Here is a 20,006-nt window from a genome sequence, read left to right on the forward strand (position 1 = left end):
TTATCCGGAGTCGGGTCGCGGGGGCAGCAGCTCAAGCAAAGCCGCCCAGACCTCCCGATCCATACACACCTCCCCCAGCTCCTCCGGGGGAACCCCAAGGCGTTCCCAAGCCAGCCGAGAGATGTAGTCCCTCCAGCGTGTCCTGGGTCTTCCCCGGGGCCTCCTCTCGATAGGATGTGCCCAGAACACCTCTCCAGCGAGGTGTCCAGGGGGCATCCAGAAAAGATGCCCGAGCCACCTCAACTGACTCCTTTCGATGTGGAGGAGCAGTGGCTCGACTCCGAGCTCCTCCCGAGTGATTGTAATTCCACTGCTGGGATATTTACTTGAAGTTATTACTTTTAATTTACAGCTTTATTGTACAATATAATGCATCTATCAGACTATAAATTAAAATAGTGCAACCAACCTGTAATCTAGCATAAACAATAGTGCATCCATGATAAAGCTACAAGAGTGAATATGATAGGTTATAGAGGACGGAGGCTTAAATCTCAGTCACATTTAATAGTCCGATGGTTTTAAGGAAAGAACATCCTCCTTATTTGTCCTGTTGTCGGGGCTCTTGTTCTGCAATGTTTGACGTAAGTGTCCTGCAAATTGGGGAGGGGGATCTTCATGGTTCTCTCAGCTGAGCGGACCACCATCCAAAGAGCCAAGTGTTCCCGCTTGGTGCCGTTCCCCACCAGGTGGTACTACTCTCACTGAGGATGCTCTATATAGTGCAAGTGTAGACGTTCCTGAGCACCTGAAGTGGGAATTTAATGTTCCTCAGTCATCTAAGATGGTAGAGCCATTGATGAGCTTTCTTCACCCCAGTGTGAATATGACAAGACCATGACAAGTGAATGTGAATGCCAAGGTATTTGAAGATTCAATTCCAAGGTATTTGAAGATATTCACCCTTTCCACTTGAGCCCCATTTATGCTGAGTGGATAGAAACTCCTATTTCCACTTTTGCACTTGTACAAAATATTACAAGTTTATACCTGTGCGTATTAAACAACAAAAAACAGTCCACAATCTGTGATGATGGAAGAAGGTCAAATGTACAGCACCCTATTTTGATAATCCATGGCATACTGTCTAAAGTGCAAGTGCATTTGGTGCAACTCCAATTCTTTCATTCATTTTCTGCTACTTGTCTGGGTCACTGTGGTATCAGACTAAACAGCACATCCCATACTTCATCCTTGGCCATGTCCTCAAACTCTTCCTGGGAGTTCCACGGCTCCTCCTCCCAGTTGGATGTACCTGGAAGACCTCCATAGAAAGAATACAAAGGACCCAATCCATAACCGTGTTCATTCAGTCTTAACCCAAAGTTCATAAGCATAGGTGAGGAGAGGTGTGTAAATCAACTGGTAAATTGAGAGTCTCACCTCCTGGCTCAGCTGTTTCTTCAGCCTGACAGTGTCCCCAAATAGTCTATCGATCTCATGCTCTATGTTACACCCTGCTCATGAACAAGACCCCAAGATACATAAACCCATGGAGGTGAGGTGCTGATTCTCATCCCAGTTGTTTCACACTCAGTTTCAAACCTACCCAGTGCACTTTGGAGGCCACCGATGAAGCCAACAGAACCGTATCATCTGCAAAAAAGCAGAGATGTAATTCTGAGGTAACTCCACTTTGTTATTTACACGGCAGGTAAGCTGAAGGCCAACAACTAACCTGGGCTCAAGGCGACACAATTACTTGTCTAGAAAATAAACATTTGTGGATGAGGTTGCATGCTCTTGCAGTTCCCCCCGTTCTACACTGTGTATATGCACATTATAGCTGTGCGTATATTCAGACACTTGTTTAAGTCAAAGTTGAAAAATTCCATACTTTCCATAGAAATGTTCATAGTCATGGTTTAAGCACAAATCTGGGCATCTGATAAATGAGGCCCCAGGTTTTTGACGGTCACAGTTGTTTCCTTTCATCTCATCATAGCAATGCGCCAACACGGTAGGGACATGTATAAAAATTCTATCCCATACCAATATAAAATCTGACTGTTAATTCAGAAAGAATGTGAAGAACCCTTTAAAATTACACCAAAATCATGTGATTATCTTAAGTATTACAGAAGTTATGGGTGTTTTTGTGCTGAAATCAAGCTTGTTTTCCTGGTCTTAATGAATAGATGAAATAAAAGGGCCTTTGTGACCGAGTTGGACTTGTTCCTCATATTTTTTCTCATAACTTCCTTAATATGCAAGATATCTCCATTAAATTTTCAGGAATGATGGATTACCACCTCTCCTTCATTCTAAATAGTATATCATCTCAACACTGGCAGTCACTGGATTTTGGCAATCAGCCAGAATCTTTGTGAAACGGCCAGTCCTTCTGAAATTCAGAAAAAAATGAAGAGAAATGCTTACTCTTTATTCCTTATATATTGATTTTTTAATCCCTATCCTTCTTTCCGGTACAATTTAAGTGACTTTGACGACGCAAACAAGAAATCAGGTAACATCTCTCTCCAATTACCTGTGACGAAAATTTGAATACAAGGTGGGAGCTGGGTAATTCTATGTCATCAACCTAAAAATAGATCAGGATATCCCTCCAACAGCAACACAAATCGCAGGGAAAACCCTGTGCGACTCCCGAAAATGCGGTCTCATGCAATTATGCATAACCTAATCGAGGCGTTGGCCTACTTATCCACATCCCTAAACACGGTGCATAAGCATGTCATTTTACGTCCAACACACCAATGGGTGCACAGATAAGCACTCAGAGGGTGCGAGATAAGGTTCTTTAGAGCAGGGGTCTCTGAACAAGCGCCTGGAGTATCACCTGCCTTGCATGTTCTTCATGTCTACCTGCTGAAAACACAGCTGATTAGTCAAGTCTAGTGTCTCCTAGCACTCGTTTGGATGAGCACACCTGACTTCGTTAATTATCAGTGGTTGGAGTCAGCTGTCCAGCAAGACCTGAAAAACTAAAACATATTAACACATTAACATAAAGCAACTGGGTTTAGTCTGTAACATGGAAAATTACTAGCTTGAACTTGAAAAAAAAGTGGGCGGGTAAGGGCTGGAACCTATCGCAGAGGACGTAGGGCTGGACAGGACGCCAGTTTATGGCGGGGCCACATATAGACAGATAAACAAGTTCACACCTACAGTCAATTTAGAGTCACCAATTCACCAAACCTGCATGTTTCTGGAAGTGAGAGGCAGCCAGAACGAACCTACGCAACATGGGGAGAACATGCAAAGTCTACACAGAAAGAATCAGATGGGAAGCAAACCTACAACCTTCTTGGCATGAAGCAACAGTACTAACCACTATGCCCCCTTCAATCATGGTAGAGGAGAAAATAGATAAATAGGTTTTGTTTCCTGCAACAAAAAAAAAAAAACACTTTCCTTCAATTTCAATTTTCAATTTATTTTCATTTATAAAGCGCCAAATCACAACAGAGTTGCCTCAAAGCGCTTCACACAGGTAAGGTCTAACCTTACCAACCCCCAGAGCAACAGTGGTAAGGAAAAACTCCCTCTGAGGAAGAAACCTCAAGCAGACCAGACTCAAAGGGGTGACCCTCTGCTTGGGCCATGATACAGACATAAATTACAGAACAATTCAGAGAACAATTCACGGACGAATATACAAGAATTGCTGTTGGTGCACAGGACAGGAGGATCGCCAACATGAACACAACTCCCATCTCTGGATGGAGCTGCACCTTAAACACAGAGAAAAAACAGAATCAGGCATCAGAAAGACAAAAAATACTGTATAATTTGTCAGTGTTAAACAACAAGAAAAAAAGAGAAATACTATGCGCAGCCCACTCCAATTGCTATTAAATGAATTAAAAGAGGAAAAATCATAAAACAAAACTGTACCAGTATACTAGCCATATGAAAGGGAAAATAAGTGCGTCTTAAGTCTGGACTTGAAAGTCTCCACAGAATCTGACTGTTTTATTGACGCAGGGAGATCATTCCACAGAACAGGGGCACGATAAGAGAAAGCTCTGTGACCCGCAGACTTCTTATTCACCTTAGGGACACAAAGTAGTCCTGCACCCTGAGAACGTAAAGCCTGGGCCGGTACGTAAGGTTTAATTAGGTCAGCTAGGTAGGAGGCTGCCAGTCCATGAATAATTTTATAGGTTTGTGTCTATTTGGAAAAAAAAAATCAGTCTGTCATGTCCAAACAAAAAACAAAATGTCAACACTTTGTGAAGAGTATGGATTTAGTTCATGCACTTGAATCAAAGTTTTCTTGTGATGTTGTCAGGTTTGTTGTTTTTGTTTTTTTTCCAACTTTTTTGGTGTCTGAATTTTTTCAGATAATTTTCGCTGAACATTGGTTATCTCTGCTATGTAATTTATCATTGCTTTTAGCACTTGGTTTCTGACTGATAACTGGAAGATAGACAAACAGGCATAAAATTGGAACCTCCATTCAATTTTGGTGGTGTAGATAAATCCATAACAGAAAAATGAGAGTGATTGAGGCAATTTTGATTGAGATATAATACAAAATGTTCACCAAATGGACTTTTCAATATTAAATTCAAATGTCCACAAAGTCCACAATGCAAATCATATTCGGATCACACTTTGTCAGGTGATACTGAGTGCCAGTCTGCACCTCACCTTCAAATATGAGAGTGATTGGGGCAGGTTTCATTAAGATATAATGTAAAATATACATTAAATGGGCTTTTCAATGTTAAATTTAAATGGCCACAAAATCTGTAATCTGGATCGAACTTTGTCTGTGGATACAGGATACCATCCTACCTAGAACTTTCAAATATGACAGAAATTTGATCTTTTATGACAGGAGTTATGAATTTTCAAAAATGTGTTCAATGTTAAATATAGGGATTTCTTTCCAATTTTCCAAGACTTCTCCTGACTTTGACCTTTGATCTATGACCTTGAAAATTAAATTAGTTCTCGACTATCAGGATATGAATCTTCAGTAAAAAAAATTCATAACGATATATGAAAAATTGTGGGCTCCAGGCTGTTCACAAGCAGACAGACTAATAAACAGGTGCAAAAACATAACCTCCTCCAACTTCTTTGGCGGAGGTAATAAATCATTTTACTCTCCTATAGGCAGCTTCTAAGGACAGTCTGTTTTGTAACTATATGCCAGTAATGTATGTGTTTCAGGGAAATGTCTGCTGGCTGTTATTTCACTCTTGAACTCCCTTGCTCTGGGCTCTCAGTGAAGCCTCCTGCATGTTGGTGACTGTAGCACTCGACTGACCGCCGGTCTCTGCAGAATGCACAGCCACGAAACACAATTACTGCCACATACAAAAACCCATTTGTGCTTGTTGCTCTTTGGCTGAGGTGAGCTGGGTTAGAACAAATGATTCATCATGCGCTGTCTAGTCTTTCATGAGGCGTGGTGTGCACAATCTGCAAACCCAACAGCGCAAAATTTTTTTTTAAAAAGCTGCAGAAACTTCAGGTTACACAATCTCCCACGCATCTGTGGCTGAAATTTCACATGTTTTTAAGAAAATTCTTCTCTCTTCTCATCCACCATGAAGCTGTATGCATAATGCAAAAGCTGCATGATGCACAAATTCCTCTGATCATAGCCACAAGGGATCTGGGTGTTTTGGTGGCTTCCCTAGTTGCCTTTTTGCACAAACACTGAGTTTTTGAGAACTTCCTCCCACAGACAGATTTACCCCACAGTGCCACACTGCATGTATTTAATGTAAATGAAGTTCAAGACATATTCAGTGACTTATTGTTTGTGTATCTGTATAAAGAAAACTGGCTGCAGAAGTGATAGTTTGTATCAACAATATGCTTATATTTAGTTTGTCATATTACTTAAAGGATCAGAAACTGGAGGGATTACAGTACATGCATATATAAAGCGTATTTCATACACGTTGTGATGCTGAATGACTGAATCCATGTACATTTAGATCATATTTATTGTAGTTCTAATCCGATTTGGTTGTGTTTTATGCATGAAAACAGCTCAATGAGCGAGACCCAGTGAAGTGAATTTCCCAATCAAATGAAAATAGCTAAGGTTGTGCCGCTGTATAAGACTGGGGATAGACACCACTTCACAAATTATAGACCTGTTTCTTTGCTTCCACAATTTTCCAAATTATTAGAAAAGTTATTCAATAATAGATTAGACAAATTCATAAATAAACATAAATTACTTACTGATAGTCAATATGGATTCAGAGCACATAGTTCAACATCACTTGCATTAATAGAATCAGTTGAGGAGATTACAAACACCATAGACCACAAATTACATTCAGTTGGAATATTTATAGACCTTAAAAAGGCTTTTGATACAATTAATCATGACATATTAATCAATAAACTTGAACAGTATGGGATTAGGGGGTTGGTGTTGCACTGGGTGAGAAGCTACTTAAGTAACAGAAAACAGTTTGTGAAGTTGGGGGAATATACATCATCATGCTTGGACAATGCTTGTGGCGTCCCACAGGGGTCAGTATTAGGTCCAAAACTGTTTCTAATTTATATAAATGATATTGTCAATGTTTCAAAAATATTAAAATTAGTATTATTTGCAGATGACACAAGCATTTTTTGTTCAGGGGGGGATTTGCAGGAGTTACTGAGGAGGATCAGTATAGAAATGGGAAAATTGAAAATATGGTTTGACAGAAACAAATTATCATTAAACTTAAGTAAAACAAAATACATGTTATTTGGCTATTGTAATACAGACATACAGGTTCAGTTACAAGTCGAGGGGGTAGATATTGAAAGGGTACATGAAAATAAGTTTCTGGGGGTGATAATAGATGATAAGATAAACTGGAAGACTCATATAAAACATATACAAAGTAAACTGTCAAGAAGCATTTCAGTTCTAAACAAAGCGAAACATATTCTGGACCACAACTCACTCCGCATTCTTTACTGCTCACTGGTTTTACCATATTTACAGTACTGTGCAGAGGTATGGGGTAATACTTATAAAGGTACAACACAATCACTATCAGTAATGCAGAAAAGAGCTATAAGAATTATTCATAATACTGGCTATAGAGATCATACAAATCCACTATTTTTACAATCCAAATTCTTAAAATTCACAGACTTGGTTCATTTTCAAACAGTACAAATTGTGTATAAAGCAATAAACAATTTACTTCCAGCAAATATTAAAAATATGTTTTTTACCAGATCAGGGGATTACAGTCTGAGGGGGAAATTTAATTTAAAGCATCAGTGGGCACGAACAACATTAAAAGGTTTCTGTATTTCTGTCTGTGGGGTGAGGATGTGGAACAGATTGGGAGTGGGGCTCAAGCAATGTCCAAGCATGAACCAGTTCAAACAGCGGTACAAAAATATGTTTTTTTCTGGGTATAGGGAGGAGGAAGGGTAATGAGGGTTAGGGTGTTTTTGTTTTTTGCTTCGGCTTGTAAATATATAGTATTTTGTATGTAAGTAGGTATGTGTAGGTGTATATTTATGTTTGTGTATATATATGTGTATATATGTATATGTGTATATATGTGTATGTATGTTGATGTGTGTATGTATATATATATGTGTATGTGTATGTATATGTATATATATATATATTGATATCGGTTTAGGTGTGTAGGAATCTATGTGTATATGTGGCAAAGGGTATTACTGGTTGTGGGGAAGAAGGGGTAGGGATAAATAAGCTGATGCTTCACCCTACCCCTTTTCGGACATGTTGGGTACACAGTAGGAACTTTTTTGTTGTTGTCTTTACTGATCTATGTTGTAATTGTTGTTGTATCAAATGTTCGAAATAAACAGTTTTCATTCATTCATTCATTCAAGTAAGAGCAGTATTTCTGTGTCGCTTATCTCTCTCATCGTCAAGTACATTACAGCACAATGTCACAGTGGCCCCAAAAAGTGCTATTTTCAGGCAGGTAATGAGGTACCCAGCTGGCCTTACAGTCACCACACACACATGCACAACAACTATGTGTGTATATACATCCCCTGGCAAAAATGATGGAATCATGAAAAACAAAAGAACGCTCCAACACATCACTAGTATTTTGTTGCACCACCTCTGGCTTTTATAACAGCTTGCAGTCTCTGAGGCATGGACTTAATGAGTGACAAACAGTACTCTTCATCAATCTCTGATTGCTGTTGCCAGATCAGCTTTGCAGGTTGGAGCCTTGTCATGGACCATTTTCTTCAACTTCCACCAAAGATTTTCAATTGGATTAAGATCTGGATGCATTATCATCTTGAAAAATGATTTCATCATCCCCAAACATCCTTTCAATTGATGGGATAAGAAAAGTGTCCAAAATATCAATGTAAACTTGTGCATTTGTTGATGATGTAATGACAGCCATCTCCCCAGTGCCTTTACCTGACATGCAGCCCCATATCATCAATGACTGTGGAAATTTACATGTTCTCTTCAGGCAGTCATCTTTATAAATCTCATTGGAATGGCACCAAACAAAAGTTCCAGCGTCATCACCTTGCCCAATGCAGATTCGAGATTCATCACTGAATATGACTTTCATCCAGTCATCCACAGTCCACGATTGCTTTTCCTTAGCCCATTGTAACCTTGTTTTTTTCTGTTTAGGTGTTAATGATGCCTTTTGTTTAGCTTTTCTGTATGTAAATCCCATTTCCTTTAGGCGGTTTCTCACAGTTCGGTCACAGACGTTGACTCCAGTTTCCTCCCATTCGTTCCTCAATTGTTTTGTTGTGCATTTTTGATTTTTGAGACATATTGCTTTAAGTTTTCTGTCTTGACGCTTTGATGTCTTCCTTGGTCTACCACTATGTTTGCCTTTAACAATCTTCCCATGTTGTTTGTATTTGGTCCAGAGTTTAGACACAGCTGACTGTGAACAACCAACATCTTTTGCAACATTGCGTGATGATTTACCCTCTTTTAAGAGTTTGATAATCCTCTCCTTTGTTTCAATTGACATCTCTCGTGTTGGAGCCATGATTCATGTCAGTCCACTTGGTGCAACAGCTCTCCAAGGTGTGATCACTCCTTTTTAGATGCAGACTAACACGCAGATCTGATTTGATGCAGGTGTTAGTTTTGGGGATGAAAATTTACAGGGTGATTCCATGATTATTGCCAGGGGTATATATATATATATATATATATATATACATACACACACACACACACACATACATATACACACAGTGAGGCAAATAAGTATTTGATCCACTGTCGATTTTGCAAGTTTTCCCACCAAAAAAGAACAGAGAGATCTGTCATTTTTATCGTAGCTTCACTTCAACTGTGAGACAGAATAAAAAATAAAAAAATTTAAAAAAATCTGAAAATCACATTGTATGATCTTTAAATAATTAATTTGCATTTTATTGCATGAAATATGTATTTGATCACGTACCAATCAGCAAGAATTCTGTATTAATTGCACCTGTTTGAACTTCTTACCTGTATAAAAGACACCTGTCCACACACTCAATCAATCACACTCCAACCTGTCCACCATAGAAAAGATCAAAGAGCTGTCTAAGGACACCAGGGACAAAAAAAAAAAAAGCCTGGGATGGGCTACAGGTGAGAAGACAACAACTGTTGGCCAAATTATTAGAAAATGAAACAAACAAAAGATGACTGTCAATCTCCCTCGGTCTGGGATTCCATGCAAGATCTCACCTTGTGGGGTAAGGATGATTCTGAGAAAGCTCAGAACTACACAGGAGGACCTGGTCAATGACCTGAAGAGAGCTGGGACCACAGTCACAAAGATTACATTAGTAACACATGATGCTGTCATGGTTTAAAATCCTGCAGGGCAGCAAGGTCCCCCTGCTCAAGCCAGCACATGTCCAGGCCCGTTTGACGTTCACCAGTGACCATCTGGATGATCCAGAGGAGGCATGGGAGAAGGTCATGTGGTCAGATGAGACCAGAATAGAGCTTTTTGGAATCAACTCCACTTACCATGTTTAGAGGATGAGAACAACCCCAAGAAAACCATCCCAACTGTGAAGCATGGGGGTGGAAACATCATACTCTGGGGGTGCTCTTCTGCAAAGGGGACAGGACGACTGCACCGTATTGAAGGGAGGATGGATGGGGTCATGTATTGCGAGATTTTGGCAAACAACCTCCTTCCCTCAGTAAGAGCATTGAAGATGGGTCATGGCTGGGTTTTCCAGCATGACAATGACCCCAAACACACAGCCAGGGCAACTAAGGAGGGGCTCCGTAAGAAGCATTTCAAGGTCCTGGAGTGGCCTGGCCAGTCTCCAGACCTGAACTCAATTCAGTTTCAATTTATTTCATTTATATAGTGCCAAATCACAGCATAGTTGCCTCAAGGTGCTTCACACATGTAAGGTCTAACCTTACCTATATCAATAGAAAATCTTTGAAAATAAATTGGAAAAAAATGAAAAATTCTGGGAATTAGTTTTTGGAAACAGTTTTTGGTACTAGTTCTTGGAAATAGTTCTTAGTCATGCACATTCACAAACAGGAGCAGCATGAGAACAGGATCTCACAGACATGTAGGAACTTAACTGAACATGGGCAGAGCTGTGCACTTCAGAAGCAGAGAGCAGTTGTGACGTTGTGCAGAGAGCAGCATGGGAGCCACGCAGGACAGTGTCTGTATGTACAAAAGGATCAACGAGCTCTAAGATCGGGTGACCCTGGACCATCCCTTGGTTATGCTGCTTTAGACGTAGATTGTGGGGGGGTTCCCATGATGCACTGTTTCTTTCTCTTTTTGCTCCGTATGCATCACTCTGCATTTAATCATTAGTGATCGATCTCTGCCCCCCTTCTCGGCATGTCTTTTTCCTGGTTTTTTCCCTCAGCCCCAACCAGTCTCAGCAGAAGACTGCCCCTCCCTGAGCCTGGTTCTGCTGGAGGTTTCTTCCTGTTAAAAGGGAGTTTTTCCTTCCCACTGTTGCCAAGTGCTTGCTCATAGGGGGTCGTTTTGACCGTTGGGGTTTTTTATAATTATTGTATGGCCTTGCCTTACAATATGGAGCGCCTTGGGGCAACTGTTTGTTGTGATTTGGCGCTATATAAGAAAAAAGTTGATTGAAGTTGATTGATAATACGGGAATTAGAGATGGTCAGGTTACCTGGAGATGAGCTACTGGAAGCTCAGATGTCAGAGCGCATGGAAGCGGCAGGAATGATGACATGTAGAATCTGGCATGGTCAAGGACACGGGTTCATCATGGAAGGCTCATGGAAGAGCCGAATCTGGCTGGTCAGGGTCACAGAACAAAGACTCTGACAAAGACGGAGCTCAGAGCCGGGGTTTAAGTAGCCGGCTCCTGATCAGGAGCTCATGTGAGTCAGCTGCAAGGAGAAGATGAGCTGCAGGTGTTCTTCAGCTCTGCAGCTCACCACCTGGAGGGAAAACAGACAAACTACACACAAGGTTAAAAAAGGGAAGGAGAAGGAGACAAAGGCAGACCATGACAATGTACTTATTTCATGCACTAAAATCAAAATTAAGACCTCTCTATTCTTGTAGGTGGGAAAACTAGCAAATTAGACAGTCCATCAAATACTTATTTGCCTCACTGTATACATACATACATACATACATACATATATTAGTTTTCATTCAATATTCTCATATTTTCCTGTTTGGCATGCCATACATTATATATATATATTATATATATATATATATATATTATATATATATATATATATATACACACACACACACACACTCAACAAAAATAGAAATGCAACACTTTTGGTTTTGCTCCCATTTTGTATGAGATGAACTCAAAGATCTAAAAGTTTTTCCACATACACAATATCACCATTTCCCTCAAATATTGTTCACAAACCAGTCGAAATCTGTGATAGTGAGCACTTCTCCTTTGCTGAGATAATCCATCCCACCTCACAGGTGTGCCATACCAAGATGCTGATTAGACACCATGATTAGTGCACAGGTGTGCCTTAGACTGCCCACAATAAAAGGCCACTTTGAAAGGTGCAGTTTTGTTTTATTGGGGGGGATACCAGTCAGTATCTGGTGTGACCACCATTTGCCTCATGCAGTGCAACACATCTCCTTCGCATAGAGTTGATCAGGTTGTCAATTGTGGCCTGTGGAATGTTGGTCCACTCCTCTTCAATGGCTGTGCGAAGTTGCTGGATATTGGCAGGAACTGGTACACGCTGTCGTATACGCCGGTCCAGAGCATCCCAAACATGCTCAATGGGTGACATGTCCGGTGAGTATGCCGGCCATGCAAGAACTGGGACATTTTCAGCTTCCAAGAATTGTGTACAGATCCTTGCAACATGGGGCCGTGCATTATCCTGCTGCAACATGAGGTGATGTTCTTGGATGTATGGCACAACAATGGGCCTCAGGATCTCGTCACGGTATCTCTGTGCATTCAAAATGCCATCAATAAAATGCACCTGTGTTCTTCGTCCATAACAGACGCCTGCTCATACCATAACCCCACCGCCACCATGGGCCACTTGATCCACAACACTGACATCAGAAAACCGCTCACCCACACGACGCCACACACGCTGTCTGCCATCTGCCCTTAACAGTGTGAACCGGGATTCATCCGTGAAGAGAACACCTCTCCAACGTGCCAAACGCTAGCGAATGTGAGCATTTGCCCACTCAAGTCGGTTACGACGACGAACTGGAGTCAGGTCGAGACCCCGATGAGGACGACGAGCATGCAGATGAGCTTCCCTGAGACGGTTTCTGACAGTTTGTGCAGAAATTCTTTGGTTATGCAAACCGATTGTTTCAGCAGCTGTCCGAGTGGCTGGTCTCAGACGATCTTGGAGGTGAACATGCTGGATGTGGAGGTCCTGGGCTGGTGTGGTTACACGTGGTCTGCGGTTGTGAGGCTGGTTGGATGTACTGCCAAATTCTCTGAAACGCCTTTGGAGACGGCTTATGGTAGAGAAATGAACATTCAATACACGAGCAACAGCTCTGGTTGACATTCCTGCTGTCAGCATGCCAATTGCACGCTCACTCAAATCTTGCGACATCTGTGGCATTGTGCTGTGTGATAAAACAGCACCTTTCAGAGTGGCCTTTTATTGTGGGCAGTCTAAGGCACACCTGTGCACTAATCATGGTGTCTAATCAGCATCTTGATATGGCACACCTGTGAGGTGGGATGGATTATCTCAGCAAAGGAGAAGTGCTCACTGTCACAGATTTAGACTGGTTTGTGAACAATATTTGAGGGAAATGGTGATATTGTGTATGTGGAAAAAGTTTTAGATCTTTGAGTTCATCTCATACAAAATGGGAGCAAAACCAAAAGTGTTGTGTTTATATTTTTGTTGAGTGTGTATATATATATATATATATATATATACACACACACACATATATGTTGATGCCGCCCGGAGCGCGGCTCGCCTTCCACCGTTGTGTGGCCGTCTTTAAACCGGTTGTACCGCTCTTAATCTGTGTGATGCCCAGAGGATCGTCACCGAAAGCCATCTGAATAATTCGAATGGTTTCCACCTGGCTGTCGCCCAGTTTCTGGCAAAATTTGATGCAGTCGCACTGCTCCAGTCGTTCCGTCATTTTCCTTGAAATGAAAATCCACCGAGAGCACTGCACACGTCCTCACACAAAGGCTGCTTACAAGCAAATGACGCAACCGACAGGCGTGAAAAAAATCACGCATGCGCATGAAGGTTCAAGGTTGGCTCATGCAAGCACACGTGATTCAAATCCATCAGGTTTTTGCAAAAAATAAAAAGGTCGGATACTTTTCTAACAGACCTCGTGTATATATGTGTGCAGACTACAGTCCTGTTTTTTGTCTTTATAACATCATACACTGCTGTAGAAGAACATATATTCAAGTTTTTATTCACTTTCTCAGAAACTTGCTTTACTAAAATATCAAAATTCTCTTCAACATTTGAATGTTTTTAATTCACATTTAAAATGTTCAAATTTGATCTTTTACCAAGATATCAATAAAGAAAAAACAAGCAAACACCAAAGACAACATCTAAACCAAAACATTGGGTGCCTAAAACTTACGCACACTGCTGTACATTTATTTATTTTTACTCAAACTTTTCTCTCAGAGGTCTATAAATTACTTGTTTTCGGTCACAAAGAAGTCCCACCAAAACGCTGTATCTTCCTAACCAGACCTCGTAAAGATAATGTATGCAAAAGCTGATAATTTGATGACTTGCCTTCAGTTTCGACTTTTGCTGATTCAAACGCTGTTCCCAGCACGATTTTCTGACTTAATTGCTGGATGTCTGGGAGGAAAAATGCTGCTTGGGCTCTGGAAGGCCGTCTTCATCGTTTCTGCACCGTGTTTCAGATCAGACACTAAGCGACCTTGTTACCGAGAGGCTTCAACAGCATAACTGATGCTGCAACGTTTCCACAACTTGCAGTATCAGCGATAACAGTTGTTGGCAATGAAAGAGAACATCGGCTGTGTTTATCTATATGGTGCCGCACATAATCACACACACAACGTCTGAAAAACAAAGAAAATACTTTTATTAAGGCCAGAACGTGGGGTACCCTTATTGGGATCCAACAGTCTTCTTATTAATTTTGCTTTTATCTTTTACATTGTGAGACTGTTATGCCTTTTATCTTTTCTCTAACGGGTCCATTCTTGGACCAGCTCTCTTCTCTCTATACCTTCTCCCACTTGGGCAAATTAAAAAAAAAAACATAATATATCATATCACTTATATGCAGACGATACCCAATTATATCTCCCTTTAAAAAGAGGCGATGGCATCTGCCACATGTCTGCTGGACTGTCTCAGGGAAATCAAAGCCTGGATGGCCCAGAGCTTTTTAAATTTATATGAAACAAAAACTGAAATAATCATTTTTGACCCTAAGGGAAACTGTGATGCCTCTCACAAGGACATGGACCCCCTTTTACCTTATTTTAAACCCACAGTTTCTAGTCCTGGTGTAAAGCTCGACAGTGATTTTAAATTGGACCAAAAGATTAAACCGGTTTTATCATCTGAGGCTTTTATCCAAGATTAAATCTATTCTATTTTTTAGTGATTTTGAACGAGTGATTCATGCTTTTATTTGCACACATTTGGACTACTGCAATGCACTTTATTTCGGTGTTAACCAGGCTTCCCTGGCGCGCTTGCAGTTGGTCCAAAACACTGCTGCTCACCTTTTAACGGACATTAGAAAACATGAACACATCACCCCGATCTTCGCTTCTGAGGCGGGGTACATCCTGGACAGGATGCCAGTGTGTCACAGGGCCACATATAGACAAACAAACACAGTCATACCTGCACACACACCTACAGACAATTTTTAAACCACCTGCATGTCTTTGGATGTTGGAGGAAGCTGGAGCACCCGGAGAGAACCCATGCAAACACAAAAAGATCACGTAAACTCCACATAGAAAGGCCACAAGTGGGAATCGATCCCATGAGCTTCTTGCTGTGAGACAACAGTGCTAACCACTAAGCCACCATGCTGTCCTACACCAGCACAATGGAAAAAATTAAACAGTCAATCATCACTGAGTGGAACAGAGAAGAATTATTGCCAGTCACAGCCAGAAGATTATAACTCCTTCAGAGTTGTCATATCCGGGATCAAGTCGCGGGAGCAACAGCTCCAGCAGGGGACCCCAGACTTCCCTTTTCCGGGGATTCCAAGGTGTTCCCAGGCCAGTGTGGAGATATAATCTCTCCACCTAGTCCTGGGTCTTTTCTGGGGACTCCTCCCAGATGGATGTGCCTGGAACACCTCCCTAGGGAGGTGCCCAGGAGGCATCCTTACCAGATGTCTGAACCACCTCAGCTGGCTCCTTTCAACACAAAGGAGCATCAGCTCTATTCAGAGCTCCTCATGGATGAGTGAGCTTTTTACCCTGTCTCTAAGGGAGACACCAGCCATCCTCCTGAGGAAACCCTTTTCGGCCACTTGTACCCGCAATCTAGTTCTGTCATGATCCAACCCTCATGATCATATGTGAGAGTAGGAACAAAGATTGACCAGTAAATCAAGAGTTCCGCTTTTTGGCTCAGCTCCCTTTTGTCACAACAATACGGTCGAGCAAATGCAACACCGCTCCTGCTGCACTGATTCTCCGGCCAATCTCACACTCCATTGTCCCCTCACTCATGAACAAGACCCGAGGTACTTGATCTCCTTCACTTGGAGCAACACCTCATTCCCTACCTGGAGTGGGCAATCCATCAGTTTCCTGCTGAGAACCATGGCCTCAGATTTAGAGGTGCTGATCCTCAACCCAGCCGCTTCACACTCGGCTGCGAACTGATCCAGTGAGTGTTGGATGGAGGTCACAGGCCGATGAAGCCATTCTCCCTCAGCCCCAACCAGTCCCAGCAGAAGACTGCCCCTCCCTGAGCCTGGTTCTGCTGGAGGTTTCTTCCTGTTAAAAGGGAGTTTTTCCTTCCCACTGTAGCCAAGTGCTTGCTCACAGGGGGTCGTTTTGACCGTTGGGGTTTTACATCATTATTGTATGGCCTTGCCTTACAATATAAAGCGCCTTGGGGCAACTGTTTGTTGTGATTTGGCGCTATATAAAAAAAAAATTGATTGATTGATTGATTCTGGGAAAGCACTTGGAATTGATGGAATCCCACCAGAGGTTATCAGATGTTCAAAGGATGTTCTGCTACATGAGCTCTACAGCTTACTGTATCAATGTTGGGAGGAAGGGGACGTTCCACAAGACATGAAAGATTGCAACATGGTTGCATTGTATGAAAATAAAGAGGACAAGAGTGATTGCTGATCATTGTGGGAAAAGTATTCGCTTAGATGGTCCTGATCCGACTGCAGGAACCTGCTGACACATGATTTTCTCCCTTTGACAATTGCAAGATAAGTGCAGAAGACAGAGAAAGTCACTCCATGTTGCTTTTATCAACCTCACAAAAGCATTTGACCTCATGGAATCGAGATGGCCTGTTTAAAGTCCTTGCAAAGATCGGATGCCCACCCAAGCTCCCTAACATGATCCAGACTTTCCATACAGGCATGAAGAGTGCTGTCCAGTTTGATGGCTTATCATCAGAGACATTCAGTGGCTCAACTGTGACAGACAAACTCTACATGGACAATGATAGGATAGGACGACCAGCGACAAGATTTGGCAGGTTGCAGAAGAGAGTTTGGGACAAGAACAAGCTCTCAACCGACACAAATATTCCATCAGGTGGAGTGACCGTATCACCAACATTGATGTTCTCTCTTGTGCCTAGATCCCAATTCTGTACACACTGCTGCTGCAGCGCAGCCTCTGCTGGCTCGGACATGTTCATCGCATGCCAGATGGGAGAATTCTGAAGGGTCTGCTGTATGGCAAACTGACCTCTGGCACGAGAGCATGTGGACGTGCCCACCTTCGCTTCAAGGATGTTGTCAAACATAACATGAAACATTTAAACCTACCATACCTGGTTCTCAAGACCAGGCACCTAAGTGGCTCTACTCTTCTTTTTTTTTTTTTAGATATTGAGATATACTTTAGTAAACACTAGTAGAGTTCTACCTTAGAATTGGTATGTATAATAGAAGATATACCTTACTGAATTCACATGACGTTCTTGGAAGTTGACTTTCAGAAATGGGAAGAATTTGCAAACAAAAGAGACCAGTGGAGACAAGAGGTGAGAAGGATCTCCAAAGAGGAACAGAGAAACCGAATCAGCTTGCAGAAGTGAAAAGCTCCTTCTGAAAGACCAAAGAGAGAAGAAGGCAGCCTACAACCCAGGAGTACAGCTCCATAGTCTCCCAAGACTGAAGGATGCAGGTGATTTGGACCAGACCATAGATCCTTAATGCTGACCTTTTATCCGTATATTGTTCCTGATCACTCATTTTAAACTGTTGATCATTCATGCTAATATCTGATCCTAATTCCTGATCTTTGATCCTGATCACCAGGCTTTAAACCTGATTGCTCATCTTTGAACAGTGACAGGGAAGTTCTGTTTTTATTGCAATTTGTCTTAATTTGATCTTTTAAGCAGCATCAACACAAGATCACAGATTAAAGATCAAAGGCAGGTCCAGGCTCAAAGACCAAGGCAAGATCCAAATGTTATCAACTCTTCCTTCAGTTTCATTCTAATCCATGAATGTCCTTTTGCAATACTCTGAAACAATCAAACATACAAACGGCAACAAAAACGTGACCTCCTTGATGGAGGGAATTTAGAGTAGAATCTTTCTGCAAATACTTTAACACACATACTCTGATACACTTTTGGGGTGGCCATCTTTTCATAGCTGGCAGCTTTAGCAACTAAGATTAAATAGGGCAAACCCAAATGAGGGCAGATCCCTTGTTGTGTGGCTGGAATATGAGATGAAGCTCCCACTGTCTCCACCTACTAAAATCCATCGCTGTAGGGAACGGTGCCTTCATATCCAAGCGCTTACGAGATGACACACGGGTGAAATGACCGTGGTGAGCAGCTAGGTCAGCCATGTTTGGAATCTGCATCCCAAAAGTGCCTCATCTCCAGCTGTAAGTCTCCACAGAAAACTGCGCCGTGCACGCAGAGCATCAAGGAGCATGACGGCGGGCTGCCACAGACACAATTCACACACATTTATGTTATTAACTGATACGCACCACAAAGCTACTTATACCAAACATCTGCGCATCATTCCACGTAGTTTGCCCATCTATATCCTAATTTGTATGCAAATGTGTATATGTGATGTTTCCGGAGTCGCACGTTATTCTTGTTCAGCGCTTCTCTTCGCCACTTCGCACACAGCTTTAGCAGGGCCGTGTTAAGGCATTTGCAGGCCCCAAGCAAAATGGACTTGGCGCCTCACCTCCCCCCCCCTTTTTTTTGTTTCTTCCTCTTCCTTTCTCTTCTTTAATTTCTTCGTGACAGATAACTCTGCTTCATGGTTGCTGTAGTTTTATATTTTGCCGGTGTCCAGAGTCCCGTCGAAATGAACTAATATACCCGTCGAGATGAGCTCCACTGCGTAACTGCACTGTGCATCTCTCTCTACCACAGACTTTACACCTCACCTGTCAAGTTTTCCTTTCCTTTTTGCTAAAGCTTATAGTTAGGGCTGGATCAGGTGACCCTGAACCATCCCTTAGTTATGCTGCTATAGACTTAGACTGCTGGGGGGTTCCCATGATGCACTGTTTCTTTCTCTTTTTGCTCTGTATGCACCACTCTGCATTTAATCATTAGTGATCGATCTCTGCTCCCCTCCACAGCATGTCTTTTTCCTGGTTCTCTCCCTCAGCCCCAACCAGTCCCAGCAGAAGACTGCCCCTCCCTGAGCCTGGTTCTGCTGGAGGTTTCTTCCTGTTAAAAGGGAGTTTTTCCTTCCCACTGTAGCCAAGTGCTTGCTCACAGGGGGTCGTTTTGACCGTTGGGGTTTTACATAATTATTGTATGGCCTTGCCTTACAATATAAAGCGCCTTGGGGCAACTGTTTGTTGTGATTTGGCGCTATATATATAAAAAAAAAAAATTGATTGATTGATTGACGGCTGGACACTGTAGGAGAGTCCCGCTCGAGGAGGGTTCCGATTACAGTGTTGTTGCACTTTCCTGCATTGACTGTCAGAGAAATTAAAGGGGCGCTCACACAGTTTGTCGTTGCATAAAATTCATAACCAGTCATTTTCTGGGGGCCCCAGGCCAGGTTGGGGCCCCAGGCAATTGGCTTGCTTGCCTTGCTGCAACAGGCCTGACGTCAGAGCATTCCGTGATGCATATCACAAAATGGCTGACGCACATCCAAAATGTCCTTGTACATATCTGATCTCTAGGTAACTGCTTTTCAAAATGGTTGATGTACAAAATCTCCTTGTATTTGGCATGACTATCTGATATTTTTATAGCTGTCTAATGGATAAAACCAAAGTATTTGCATCTATTTGGACAGCATGATGGAACACTGATTTATTGTTTGGCATTGATATACACAAACACTAAGATTTTTACATACCGACTTTGAATGCAACGTGAGCATTACACC

Source organism: Thalassophryne amazonica, chromosome 19, assembly GCF_902500255.1.
Source record: "Thalassophryne amazonica chromosome 19, fThaAma1.1, whole genome shotgun sequence".
Classification (NCBI taxonomy): Eukaryota; Metazoa; Chordata; class Actinopteri; order Batrachoidiformes; family Batrachoididae; genus Thalassophryne; species Thalassophryne amazonica.